This window comes from Trachypithecus francoisi, unplaced genomic scaffold (genome assembly GCF_009764315.1).
Source record: "Trachypithecus francoisi isolate TF-2019V2 unplaced genomic scaffold, Tfra_2.0 Contig00515, whole genome shotgun sequence".
In the NCBI taxonomy this organism is placed as follows: domain Eukaryota; kingdom Metazoa; phylum Chordata; class Mammalia; order Primates; family Cercopithecidae; genus Trachypithecus; species Trachypithecus francoisi.
Window position 1 is genome coordinate 118,787 of NW_022680691.1, and position 14,768 is coordinate 133,554.

Below are 14,768 nucleotides of genomic sequence, written 5' to 3' on the forward strand. Positions count from 1 at the left end.
GGGGGAAAATGGAACCAAGTCGGAAACACTCTTCAGGATATCATCCAGGAGAACTTCCCCAACCTAGTAGGGCAGGCCAACATTCAAATTCAGGAAATACAGAGAACGCCACAAAGATACTCCTCCAGAAGAGCAACTCCAAGACACATAATTGCCAGATTCACCAAAGTTGAAATGAAGGAAAAAATCTTAAGGGCAGCCAGAGAGAAAGGTCGGGTTACCCACAAAGGGAAGCCCATCAGACTAACCAGCATCTCTCGACAGAAACTCTACAAGCCAGAAGAGAGTGGGGGCCAATATTCAACATACTTAAAGAAAAAATTTTAAACCCAGAATTTCATATCCAGCCAAACTAAGTTTCATAAGTGAAGGAGAAATAAAATCCTTTACAGATAAGCAAATGCTTAGAGATTTTGTCACCACCAGGCCTGCTTACAAGAGACCCTGAGGAAGCCCTAAACATGGAAAGGAACAACCGGTACCAGCCATTGCAAAAACATGCCAAAATGTAAAGACCATCGAGGCTAGAACAAACTGCATCAACTAACGAGCAAAATAACCAGTAATATCATAATGGCAGGATCCAGTTCACACATAACAATATTAACCTTAAATGTAAATGGACTAAATGCTCCAATTAAAAGACACAGACTGGCAAACTGGATAAAGAGTCAAGACCCATCAGTCTGCTGTATTCAGAGACCCATCTCACATGCAGAGACATACATAGGCTCAAAATAAAGAGATGGAGGAAGATCTACCAAGCCAATGGAGAACAAAAAAAACAGGGTTGCAATCCTAGTCTCTGATAAAACAGACTTTAACCATCAAAGATCAAAAGAGACAAAGAAGGCCATTACATCATGGTAAAGGGATCAATTCAACAGGAAGAGCTAACTCTCCTAAATATATATGCACCCAATACAGGAGCACCCATATTCATAAAGCAAGTCCTTAGAGACTTACAAAGAGACTTAGACTCCATACAATAATAATGGAGACTTCAACACTCCACTGTCAACATTAGACAGATCAACGAGACAGAAAGTTATAACGGATATCTAGGGATTGAACTCATCTCTGCACCAAGTGGACCTAATAGACATCTATAGAACTCTCCACCCCAAATCAACAGAATATACATTCTTCTCAGCACCACATCACACTTATCCCAAAATTGACCACATAATTGGAAGTAAAGCACTCCTCAGCAAATGTCAAAGATCAGAAATTATAACAAACTGTCTCTCAGACCACAGTTCAATCAAACTAGAACTCAGGACTAAGAAACTCAATCAAAACCGCTCAACTACATGGAAAATGAATAACCTGTTCCTGATGACTACTGGTACATAACGAAATGAAAGCAGAAATAAAGATGTTCTTTGAAACAATGAGAACAAAGATACAACATACCAGAATCTCGGGGACACATTTAAAGCAGTGTGTAGAGGGAAATTTACAGCACTAAATGCCCACAAGAGAAAGCAGGAAAGATCTAAAATTGACACTCTAACATCACAATTAAAAGAACTAGAGAGGCAAGAGCAAACATATTCAAAAGCTAGCAGAAGGCAAGAAATAACTATGATCAGAGCAGAACTGAAGGAGATAGAGACACAAAAAGCCCTCCAAAAAATCAATGAATCCAGAAGTTGGTTTGTGGAAAATATCAACAAAATTGACAGACCGCTAGCAAGAATAATAAAGAAGAAAAGAGAGAGGAATCAAATAGATGCAATAAAAAATGATAACGGGGATATCACCTTGGACCCCACAGAAATACCAACTACCATCAGACAATACTATAAACACCTCTATGCAAATCAACTAGAAAATCTAGAAGAAATGGATAATTTCCTGGACACCTACACTCTCCCAAGACTAAACAAGGAAGAAGTTGAATCCCTGAATAGACCAATAGCAGGCTCTGAAATTGAGGCAACAATTAATAGCCTACCCACCAAAAAAGTCCAGGACCAGATGGATTTACAGCTGAATTCTACCAGAGGTACAAGGAGGAGCTGGTGCCATTCCTTCTGAAACTATTCCAATCAATAGAAAAAGAGGGAATCCTCCCTAACTCATTTTATGAGGCCAACATCATCCTGATACCAAAGCCTGGCAGAGACACAACAAAAAAAGAGAATTTTAGACCAATATCACTGATGAACATCGATGCAAAAATCCTCAGTAAAATACTGGCAAACCGGATCCAGCAGCACCTCAGAGAGCTTATCCACCATGATCAAGTGGGCATCATCCCTGGGATGCAAGGCTGGTTCAACATTCGCAAATCAATAAATGTCATCCAGCATATAAAAAGAACCAATGACAAGAACCACATGATTATCTCAATAGATGCAGAAAAGGCTTTTGACAAAATCAACAACCCTTCATGCTAAAAACGCTCAATAAATTCGGTATTGATGGAATGTACTTCAAAATAACAAGAGCTATTTATGACAAACCCACAGCTAATATCATACTGAATGGGCAATAACTGGAAAAATTCCCTTTGAAAACTGGTACAAGTCAGTGATGCCCTCTCTCACCACTCCTATTCAACATAGTGTTGGAAGTTCTGGCTAGGGCAATCAGGCAAGAGAAAGAAATCAAGGGTATCCAGTTAGGAAAAGAAGAAGTCAAATTGTCCCTGTTGGCAGATGACATGATTGTATATTTAGAAAACCCCATCGTCTCAGCCCAAAATCTCCTTAAGCTGATAAGCAACTTCAGCAAAGTCTCAGGATACAAAATTAATGTGCAAAAATCACAAGCATTCTTATACACCAGTTACAGATAAGCAGAGAGCCAAATCAGGAATGAACTTCCATTCACAATTGCTTCAAAGAGAATAAAATACCTAGGATCCAACTTACAAGGGATGTAAAGGACCTCTTCAAGGAGAACTACAAACCACTGCTCAGTGAAATCAAAGAGGACACAAACAAATGGAAGAACATATCATTCTCATGGATAGGAAGAATCAATATCGTGAAAATGGCCATACTGCCCAAGGTTATTTATAGATTCAATGCCATCCCCATCAAGCTTCCAATGACTTTCTTCACAGAATTGGAAAAAACTGCTTTAAAGTTGATATAGAACCAAAAAAGAGCCCGCATTGCCAAGACAATCCTAAGTCAAAAGGACAAAGTTGGAGGCATCACACTACCTGACTTCGAACTATACTACAAGGCTACAGTAACCAAAACAGCATGGTACTGGTACCAAAACAGAGATATAGACCAATGGAACAGAACAGAGTCCTCAGAAATATTACCACACATCTACAGCCATCTGATCTTTGACAAACCTGAGAGAAACAAGAAATGGGGAAAGGATTCCCTATTTAATAAATGGTGCTGGGAAAATTGGCTAGCCATAAGTAGAAAGCTGAAACTGGATCTTTTCCTTACTCCTTATACCAAAATTAATTCAAGATGGATTAGAGACTTAAATGTTAGACCTAATACCATAAAAACCCTAGAAGAAAATCTACGTAGTACCATTCAGGACATAGGCATGGGCAAGGACTTCATGTCTAAAACACCAAAAGCAACGGCAGCAAAAGCAAAAATTGACAAGTGGGCTCTAATTAAACTAAAGAGCTTCTGCACAGCTAAAGAAACTACCATCAGAGTTAAGAGGCAACCTACAGAATGGGAGAAAATTTTTGCCATCTACTCATCTGACAAAGGGCTAATATCCAGAATCTACAAAGAACTCAAACAAATATACAAGAAAAAAACAAACAACCCCATCAAAAAGTGGGGAAAGGATATGAACAGACATTTCTCAAAAGAAGACATTCATACAGCCAACAGACACATGAAAAAATGCTCATCATCACTCGCGATCAGAGAAACGCAAATCAAAACCACAATGAGATACCATCTCACACCAGTTAGAATGGCAATCATTAAGAAGTCAGGAAACAACAGGTGTTGGAGAGGATGTGGAGAAATAGGAACACTTTTACACTGTTGGTGGGATTGTAAACTAGTTCAACCATTATGGAAAACAGTATGGCAATTGCTCAAGGATCTAGAACTAGATGTACCTTATGACCCAGCCATCCCACTACTGGGTATATACCCAAAGGATTATAAATTATTCTACTACAAAGACACATGCACACTTATGTTTATTGCGGCACTATTCGCAATAGCAAAGACTTGGAATCAACCCAAATGTCCATCTGTGACAGACTGGATTAAGAAAATGTGGCACATATACACCATGGAATACTATGCAGCCATAAACAAGGATGAGTTTGCGTCCTTTGTAGGGACATGGATGCAGCTGGAAAGCATCATTCTTAGCAAACTATCACAAGAAGAGAAAACCAAACACCGCATGTTCTCCCTCATAGGTGGGAACTGAACAATGAGATCACTTGGACTCGGGAAGGGGAACATCACACATCGGGGCCTATCATGGGGAGGGGGAAGGGGAGAGGGATTTCATTGGGGAGTTATACATGATATAAATGACGAGTTGATGGGTGCTGATGAGTTGATGGGTGCAGCACACCAACATGGCACAAGTATACATATGTAACAAACCTGCACGTTATGCACATGTTCCCTAGAACTGAAAATATAAAAAAAAAAAAAATTAAATAAAAACAGGGTTACTAAATTGTTCAATGAAAAGAATGGTTTACCTCTGGAAGTTGAATTCACCCATCACAAAGAAATTTCTCAGAATGCTCCTTTCTAGTTTTCATCTGTGCATATTAATTTTCCACCATCAGCCTCAATACGCTCCCAAATATCCCTTCTCAAACACCAGAAAGAGTGTGATGCCAAACTGCTGAATCAACAAAATGATTTATCTCTATGAGTGAATACGCACATCACAGAACCACTTCTCAGAAACCTTCTCTCCAGTTTTTATCTGAAGATATTTCCTTTTTCACCATAGGCCTAAATGAGCTCCCGGAAGTCCCTTTGCAGATCCCCAAAAACAGTGCTACCAAACTGCTCAATGGATAGAAAAATGCAACTCTGTGAGATGAATTCACCCATCACAAAGCAGTTTCTCAGAACGCTTCTTTCTAGCTTTTGTCTGAAAATATTTCCTTTTTCACTGTACTCTCAATATGCTCGTGAATACCGCTTGGCAGATTCCACAAAAACAGTGTTAGCAAAACTGCTCCATGAAAAGAAAGGTATAAATCTGTGAGATGAATTCACACATCACAAAGAAGTTTATCAGAAAGCTTCTTTTTGGTTTTTGTCTGAGGACATTTCCTTAGTCACCATAGGCTTCAATGTGGTCCCAAATATCCCATTTCAGTTTCCACAAAAACAGTGTTATCAAACTGCTCATTGAAAACAATAATGTATCGCTGTGTGATGAATGCACACGTCCAAAAGTAGTTTCTCAGAAGGCTTCTTTCTAGGTTTTATCTGAGGATATTTCCTTTTTCACCATAGGCATCAATGTGCTCTGGAATGTCCCATCTCAGATTCCACGAAGATAGTGTTAGCAAACTTCTCATTGAAACAATGGTGTAACTCTGTGAAAGGAATTCATACATCACAAAGAAATTTCTCAGAAAGTTTCTTTGTAGATTTTATCGAGGATATTTCCTTTGTCACCATAGGCTTCAACGTGATCTAATATATTCTTTCTCAGATTTCCCAAATACAGTGCTACCAAACTGCTCCATGAAAAGGATTGTGTAACTCTGTAAGATGAATTCACAAATCACAAAGCAGTTTCTCAGGAAGCTTCTTTCTCCTTTTTGTCTGAGGATTTTTTTTTTCAACGTTTGCCTCATTGAGCTTGTGAATATCCATTTGCAGATTCCACGAAAATAGTGTTAGGAAAATGCTCCATGAAAAGAAAGGACTAAATCCATGAGATGAATCCACACATTGCAAGGCAACTTCTCAGAAAGCATTTTTTTGGTTTTTCTCTGAGGATATTTCCGTTTCCACCATCGGGTTGCATGTGCTCCCAAATATTCCTTCTCAGTCACCACAAAAACAGTGATGCCAAATTGCTCTCTCAACAGAAAGCCTTACCTCTATGAGATGAATGCACACTTCACAAAGGAGTTATCAGAAAGTGTCTCTCCAGTTTTTACTTGAATATATTAGCTTTTTCAACCTTGACATCTTTCCGCTCCCAAATATCCCTTTGCATATTCCACAAAAAGAGTGTTACCAAACTGTTCAATGAAAAGAAAGATTTAACACTGTGAGATGAATTCACCCATCACAAAATAGTCTCTCAGAAAGCTTCTTTCTAGTTTTTATCTGAAGATATTTCCTTTTTCACCATAGGTTTCTCTGCACTCCGAATTTCCCTTTGTTGATTCCACAAAAGCAGTGTGACTAAACTGCTTAATGAAAAGAATAGTTTACCTCTGGGAGATGAATTCACTCATTGCAAAGAAATTTCTCAGAAAGCTCCTTTCAAGTTTTTATCTATGCATATTTACTTTTTCATCATCAACCTCAATACGCTCCCCAAATCCCTTCTGAGACACCACAAAAAGAGTGATACCAAACTGCTGAATCAACACAAAGGTTTATCTCTGTGAGTCAATACACACATCACATAACAGCTCTCAAAAATCCTTCTCTCCAGTTTTTATCTGAAGATATTTCCTTTTTCACCATAGGCCAATATGAGCTCCCGGAAGTTCCTTTGCAGATCCCCCAAAACAGTGCTACCAAACTGCTCAATGAAAAGGATGGTGTAACTCTGTGAGATGAATTCACCCATCACAAAGAGTTTTTCAGAAAGCTTCTTTCTAGTTTTTGTCTGAGGAAAATTCCTTTTTCACCATAGGCATCAGTATGCTCCTGAATATCCCTTTGCAGATTCCATGAAAACAGTGGTAGCAAACTGTTCCTTGAAAAGAAAGGTGTAAATCTGTGAGATGAATTCACACATCACAAAGCAGTTTCTCAGAAAGCTTCTTTTGGTTTTTGTGTGAGGATATTTCCTTTGTCACCATAGGCTTCAATGTGCTCCCAAATATCCCATTTCAGTTTCCATGAAACAGTGATATCAAACTGCTCAATGAAAACAACAGTGTATCTCTGTGAGATGAATTCAACCATCTGAAAGTGGTTTCTCAGAAAGCTTCTTCCCAGTTTTTATCTGAGAATATTTCCTTTTACACCATGAGCCTCAATGCGCTCCCATACATCACTTTGCACATTCCATGAAAACAGTGTTTACAAACTGCTCCATGAAAAGAAATGTGTAACTCTGTGAGATGAATTCATACATCACAAAGAACTCTCTCAGAAAGTTTCTTTCTTGTTTTTATTGGAAGATATTTTCTTTGTCACAATAGGCTTCAATGAAATCCAAAATATCCCCAAAAACAGTGCTACAAAACTGCTCCATGAAAAGAATGGTGTAACACTGTGAGATGAATTCACACATCACAAAGCAGTTTCTAAGAAAGCTTCATTCTATTTCTTATCAGAGGATGTTTCCTTTTTCACCATAGGCATCAATGCGTTCCGTAATATCCCATCGCAGTTTCCATGATAAAAGTGTTAACAAACTTCTCAATGAAAAGAACGGTGTAACTCCGTGAAATGAATTCCCACATCACAAAGAAGTTTCTCAGAAAGTTTCTTTCTAGATTTTATTTGAGGATATTTCCTTTGTCACCCGAGGCATCAATACAATACAAATTATCCCTTTTCAGATTCCCCAAAAACAGTGCTATCACACTGCTCCATGAAGTGAACAATGTAACTCTGTGAGATGTATTCACAAATCACAAAGTAGTTTGTCAGAAAGATTCTTTCTAGTTTTTGTCTGAGGATAATTCCATTTTCACCACTTGCCTCAATGCACTTGTGAATATACCTTTGAAGATTCCATGACAATAGTGTTAGCAAACTGCTCCATGGAAAACAAAGTGTAAATCTGTGAGATGAAATCAAACATTTTAAAGCAGTTTCTCAGAAACCTTCAGATATCCCTTTCAGACACCACAAAAACAGTGATGCCACAGTGTTCCCGAAACAGAAAGGTTTAGCTCTATCAGATGAATGCACACATCATAAAGGAGTTTCTAGGAAATCTTCTTTCTAGTTTTTATGTGAGGATATTTCCTTTGTCACAGTATTCCTCAATGTGCTCCCGAATATACCATTGAAGATTAAACGAAAAATGTTTTAGGAAACTTCTGAATGAAAAAAACAATGTTACTCAGTGTGTTGAATTCGCATGTCACAAAGCAGTTTCACAGAAAGTTTATTTTTGATTTTTATCTGAGGATATGTCCTTTATCACCATAGTCTTCAATGCCCTCCCAAATATCCCTTTGCAGATTCCACGACAGCAATGTTAGCAAACTTCTCAATGAAAAGAACAGTGTAACACTGTGGGTTGAATTCACACATCAGAAAACAGTTTCTCAGAGAGCTTCTTTTTGGTTTTAATCTGTGAAAATTTAATTTGTCACCATAGGCTTCAATGCACTTCCAAATATCCTATTGCAGATTCCGTGAAAACAGTGTTATCAAACTGCTCAATGAAAAGAACGGTTTAACTCTGTGAGATGAATTCACACATCACAAAGCAATTTCTCAGAAAGCTTCTTTCTAATTTTTATCTGTGGATATTTGTTTTTTTCCAATATAGGCCTCAATATGCTCCCAAATGACCCTTTGAAGCTTCCATCAAAATGGTGTTAGTGAACTACTCAATGAAAAGTACAGTGTAACTCTGTGAGATGAACTCACACATCAGAAAGCAGTTTCTCAGAGCGCTTCTTTCTAATTTTTATCTGAAGATATTTGTTTGTTTCACTACAGGCCTCATTGCATTCCCAAATATCCCTCTGCAGATTCCATGAAAATAGTGTTAGCTAACTGCTCAATGAAAAGGAAGGTGTATTTCTGTGAGATGAATTCACATATCACAAAGAGCTTTCTCAGAAAGCTTCTTTCTAGTTTTTGTCTGAGGATATTTCCTTTGTCACCATAGGCTTCACTGCAATCAAAAATATCCCTTCTGACATTCCCCCCAAAAAATGCTACCAAACTGATCCATGAAAAGAATCGTGCAACTCTGAGAGATGAATTATCACATCAAAAAGTGGTCTCTCAATATGCTTATTTCTAGTTTTTATATGAGGATATTTACTTTGTCACCATAAGCTTCAAATCCCTCGGAAATATCCCATTGCAGAATCCTAGAAAAGAGTGTCAGCAAGCTGGTAAATGAAAAAGACAGTGTATCTCCATGAGATGTATTCACACATCACAAGGCAGTTTCTCAGAATGATTCTTTCTAATTTTTTCTTAGGATGTTTCCTTATTCACCATATCCCTCAGAACACTCAGAAATAACCCTTTGCCGATTCCATGAAAACAGTGTTAGCAAACTGCTCAATGAACTGAACAGTGTAACTCTGTGAGATGAATTCACACATCACAAAGGAGTTTCTCAGAAATCTTCTTTCTGGTTTTTATCTGAGTATATTTCCTTTGTCACTGTAGGTTTCAAAGTTATCGAATATATCCTTCCCAGATGCACCAAAAACAGTACTACCAAACTGTTCCATGAAAAGTATCATGTATACATTTGTGAGATGAATTAACACATCAGAATGTGGCTTCTCAGAAAGCTTCCTTGTAATTTTCATATGAGGTTATTTACTTTGTCACCATAAGCTTCAATGTGCTCAGAAATATCAGATTGCAGATTGCAAGAAAACAGTGTAAGCAAACTGCAATGTAAAGAACAGTGTAACTCTGTGAGATGATTTCACACATCACAAAGCAGTTTCTCAGCAAGCTTCTTTTTAGTTTTTATCTGAGTATATTTCCTTTTTCACCATATTCCTCAATGCCCTCCCAAATATCCCATTGCAGATTAAACAAAAAAAGTTTTAGCAAACTTCTCAATGAAAAGAACGGTGTTATGCAGTGAGATGAATTCACATATCACAAAGCAAAGCTTCCTTTTGGTTTTTATTTGAGGATATTTCCTTTGTCAATATAGGCTTCAATGCATTCCTAAATACCCTATTGCAGATTCCACGAAAACAGTGTTATCAAACTTCTCAATGACAATAATGGTGTAACTCTTTAAGATGAATTCACACATCACAAAACTCTTTCCCAGAAAGCTTCCTTCCAGTTTTTACATAAGGATATTTGCTTTTTCACTATAGGCCTCAATGCGCTCAATAGTATCCCATTGCATATTCCATGAAAACAGAGTTAGCAAACTGCTCCATGAAAGGAAAAGTGTAACTTTTTGAGATGAATTCACACATCACAAAGAACTTTCTCAGAAAGCTTATTTCTAGTTTTTATTTGAGGATATTTCCTTTGTCACTGTAGGTTTCAATGCAATTCAAAACATCCCTTTCAGATTCTCCAAAAGCAATGCTGCCAAACTGATCCATGAAAGGAATCATGTACCTCTGTGAGATGAATTAACACATTACACAATGGTTTCTCTGAAAGCTTCTATTTTTTATATTAGGATATTTCCTTTTTCACCTTAGGATTCAATGTGCTTCCAAATATCCCTACCCACACACCACAAAAACAGTGATGCCAAAGTGCTCCCTCAACAAAACTTTTAACTCTATGAGATGAATGCAGACATTACAAAGGAGTTTCTCCAAAATCTTGTCTCCTGTTTTTATCTGAAGAATTTTCTTTTTTGACATTTGGCCTCTATATGTTCCCAAATATCCCTCTACAGATTTCACAAAAACAGGGCTACCAGACTGCACAATGAAAAGGAAGGCTTAATTCTGTGAGATAAATTCACCCATCACAAATTAGTTTCTCATGAAGCTTCTTTCCAGTTTTTATCTGAGGTAATTTTCTTTACACCATAGGCTTCAATGCCCTCCCAAATATCCCATCTCAGATACCACAAAAACAGTGATGCCAAACTGTTCCCTCAACAGAAACTTTTAGCTGTATGAGATGAATGCACACGTCACAAAGGAGTTTCTCAGAAAGCTTCTCTCCAGTTTTTACACGGAGATATTTCCTTTTTCGCCATTGGATTCTGTGTGCTCCCGAATATCCCTTTGCAGATTCCACAAAAACAGTGTTACCAAACTGCTCAATGAAAAAAAGGTTTCACTCTGTGAGATAAATTCACCCATCACAAGAGTTTCTCAGAAAGCTTCTTTCTAGTTTAAATCTGAGGATATTTTCTTTTTCACAATAGGCTTCAATGTTCTCTCAAATAACTCCTCAAAGATATCACAAAAATAGTGAGGATGAACTACTCAATTAAAAATAGATTAAACTCTATGAGATGAATACATACATCACACAGCTGTGTCTCAAGGAGTTTCTCTTCAGTTTTCATCTGAAGTTATTTCCTTTCTCATAGGCCTCTATGAGCTCCAGAAAATCCTTTTGCAGATTCCCCAAAACATTTGTAATGTGTAATTCACACATTAAAAAGAATCTTCTCAGAGAGTTTCTTTCTAGTTTTTATCAGTGGATATTTCCTTTGTCTCCACAGGGTTCAATGTGATCTGAAATTTCCCTTCTCATATTCCCCAAAAACAGTGCTACGAAGCTGTTCCATGAAAAGAATGGTATAACTCTGTGGCATGAATTCACATATCACAATGCAGTTTCTCGGAAAACATCTTTCTAGTTTTTATCTGAGGATATTACCTTTTTCACCATATTTCTCAATGCATTCTCGAATATCCCATTGCAGAATAAATGAAAAAAGTGTTAGCAAGCTTCTCAATGAATAAAAAGGTGTAACCCCGTGAGTTGAATGCACACATCACAAAGTCATTTCACAGAAAGATTGTCTTTGGTTTTTATCTGAGGATAGTTCCTTTGTCACCATGGCCATCAATGTGCTCCCAAATATCCTATTGCAGATTCCACGAAAACAGTGTTATCAAACTGCTCCATGAGAAGAAAGGTGTAACTCTGTGAGACGAATTCACACAAAACAAGGAACTTTCTCAGAAAGCTTCTGTCTAGTTTTTATCTGAGGATATTTCCTTTGTCACCATAGGCTTCAATGCGATCCAAAATATCCCTTCTCGGATTCCCCATAAACAGTGCTACCAAACTGATCCATGAAAAGAATTGTGTAACTCTGTGAGATGTAATAACACATCACAGAGTGGTTTCTCAGAAAGCTTCCTTTTAATTTGTATATGAAGATATTTCCTTTTTCACTACAGGCCTCAATGTGCTCCAGAATATCCAATTGCAGATACCATGAAAAGAGTGTTAGCAAACTGCACCATGAAAAGAGAGGTGTAACTCTGTGAAATGAATTCACACATCATGAAGAAGTTTCTCAGAAAGATTCTTTGTAGTGTTTGTAGGAGGATATTTCCCTTTTCACCGTTTGCCCCAATTTGCTCGCAAATATCCCTTTACAGATTCCACGAAAATAGTGTTGGCAACTGCTCCATGGAAAGAAATGTGTAACTCTGTGTGATGAATTCACAAATCACAATGCAGTTTCTCAGAGAGCTTCTTTCTTGTTCATACCTGAGGATATTTTCTTTTTCACCATATTCTTCAATGTGCTCTCAAATATCCCATTGCAGAATAAAGGAAAAAAGTTTTAGCAAACTTCTTAATGTAAAGAATGGTGTAACTCTGTGAGATATATTCACACATCACAAGCCGTTTCTCAGAAAGCTGCTTTTAGGTTTTTATCTGAGGATAGTTCCTTTGTCACTGCAGATTCAATGCACTCCCAAATATGCTATTGAATATTCCAGGAAAACAGTGTTATCAAACTGTTCTATCAGAAGAAAGGTTTACCTCTGTGAGGTGAATTCACACATCAAAAAGAACTTTCTGAGAAAGATTCTTTCTGGTTTTTATCAGAGGATATTTCCTTGGTCACCATAGGCTTCAATGCCATCCAAAATATCCCTTCTCAGATTCCCCGAAACACTGCTACCAAACTCATAAATGAATACAATCATGTACCTGTGTGAGATGAAATAATACATAACAAAGCTCTTTCACAGGAAGCTTCTTTCCAGTTTTTATATGAGGATATTTTGTTTTTCACTATAGACCTCAATGCCCTCCAGACTATCTTATTGCAGATTCCATGAAAACGGTGTTAACAAACTACTCCATGAAAAGAGAGGTATAACTCTGTCAGATGAATTCACACATCACAAAGACGATTCTCAGAAAGCTTCTTTCTAGTTTTTATCTGAGGATATTTTCTTTCTCACCATAGGCTTCAATGAGATCCAAGATATCCCTCCTCAGATTCCCCAAAAATTCCCCACTGCTACCATAATGATCCATGAAATGAATTGTGTAACTCTGTGAGGTAAACTAACACATCACAAATCAGTTTCTCAGAAAGCTTCTTTCTAGTTTTTATATGAGGATATTTCCTTTGTCACTGTAACCTTCAAGATGCTCCAAAATATCCCATTGCAGGTTCCAAGAAAACAGTGTAGACAAACTGCTCAATGCAAAGAACAGTGTAACTCCGTGAGATGAATTCACCCATCACTAACCAGTTTCTCAGAAAGCTTCTTTCTAGTTTTTATCTAAGGATATTTCCTTTTTCACCATAGGACTCATTGCGCTCCCAAATATTCCTTTGTAGATGCCACGAAAACAGTGTTAGCAAATTGCTCCATGAACAGAAAGGTGTAACACTGTGAGATGAATTAATCCAACATAAAGAACCTTCTCAGAAAGATTCTTTCTTGTTTTTACCTGAGGATAATTCCTGTGTCACCATAGGCTTCAAAGGGATCAAAAATATCCCTTCTCAGATTCCCCCAAAGCAGAGCAACCAAACTGCTTCATGAAAAGAATCATGTAACTCTGTGAGACGAATTCACACATCACAAAGCAGTTTCTCAGAAAGTTTCTTTTTTGTTTTAGTCTGAGGATATTTCCTTTGTCACCAGAGGATTCAAAGGGCTCCCAAATATCCTATTGCAGAATCCCCAAAAACAGTGCTACCATACTACTTCATGAAAAGAATTATATAACCCTGGGAAATGAATTCACACATCACAAACTGGATTCTCAGTAAGGCTCTTACAAGTTTTTATCTGAGGGTATTTCCTTTTTCACCATATTCCTTTATGCACTCCCAAATATCCCTTTGCGGATTACAGTGCTACCAAACAGCTCCATGAAAAGGGTGTTGTAACTCTGTGGGACGAATTCACGCATCACAAAGAAGTTTCTCAGAAAGCTTCTTTCTAGTTTTTCTCTGAGGATATTTCCTTTTTCAATATAGGCCTCACTTTGCTGCCAAATGTCCCTTTGTTCCGTGAAAACTGTGTTAGCAAACTGCTCCATGAAAAGTAAAATGTTACTCTCAGAGATGAATGTATACATCACAAAGAAGTTTCTCAGGAAGTTTTTTCTAGTTTTTATCTGAGGATATGTCCTTTGTCAACATAGTCTTCAATGCAATCAAAATATCCCTTCTCAGACTCCCCCAAAACAGAGCTACCACACTGTTCCATGAAAGCAATGGTGTAACTCTGAGAGATGAATTGACACATCACAAAACGGTTTCTCAGTAAGCTTCTCTATAGTTTTTATCTGAGGATATTAATTTTTCACCATTTTCATCAATTAGCTCTGGAATATCCCTTTGCAGATTCCAGGAAAGAAGTGTTAGCAAATTTCTCAATGAAAGGAATGTTATAACTTGGGAGGTGAATTGACACATCACAAGAAAGTTTCACAGAGAGATTCTTTTTCGTTTTTATCTGAGGATATTTCCTTTGTCACAATAGACTTCAATGCACTCCCAAA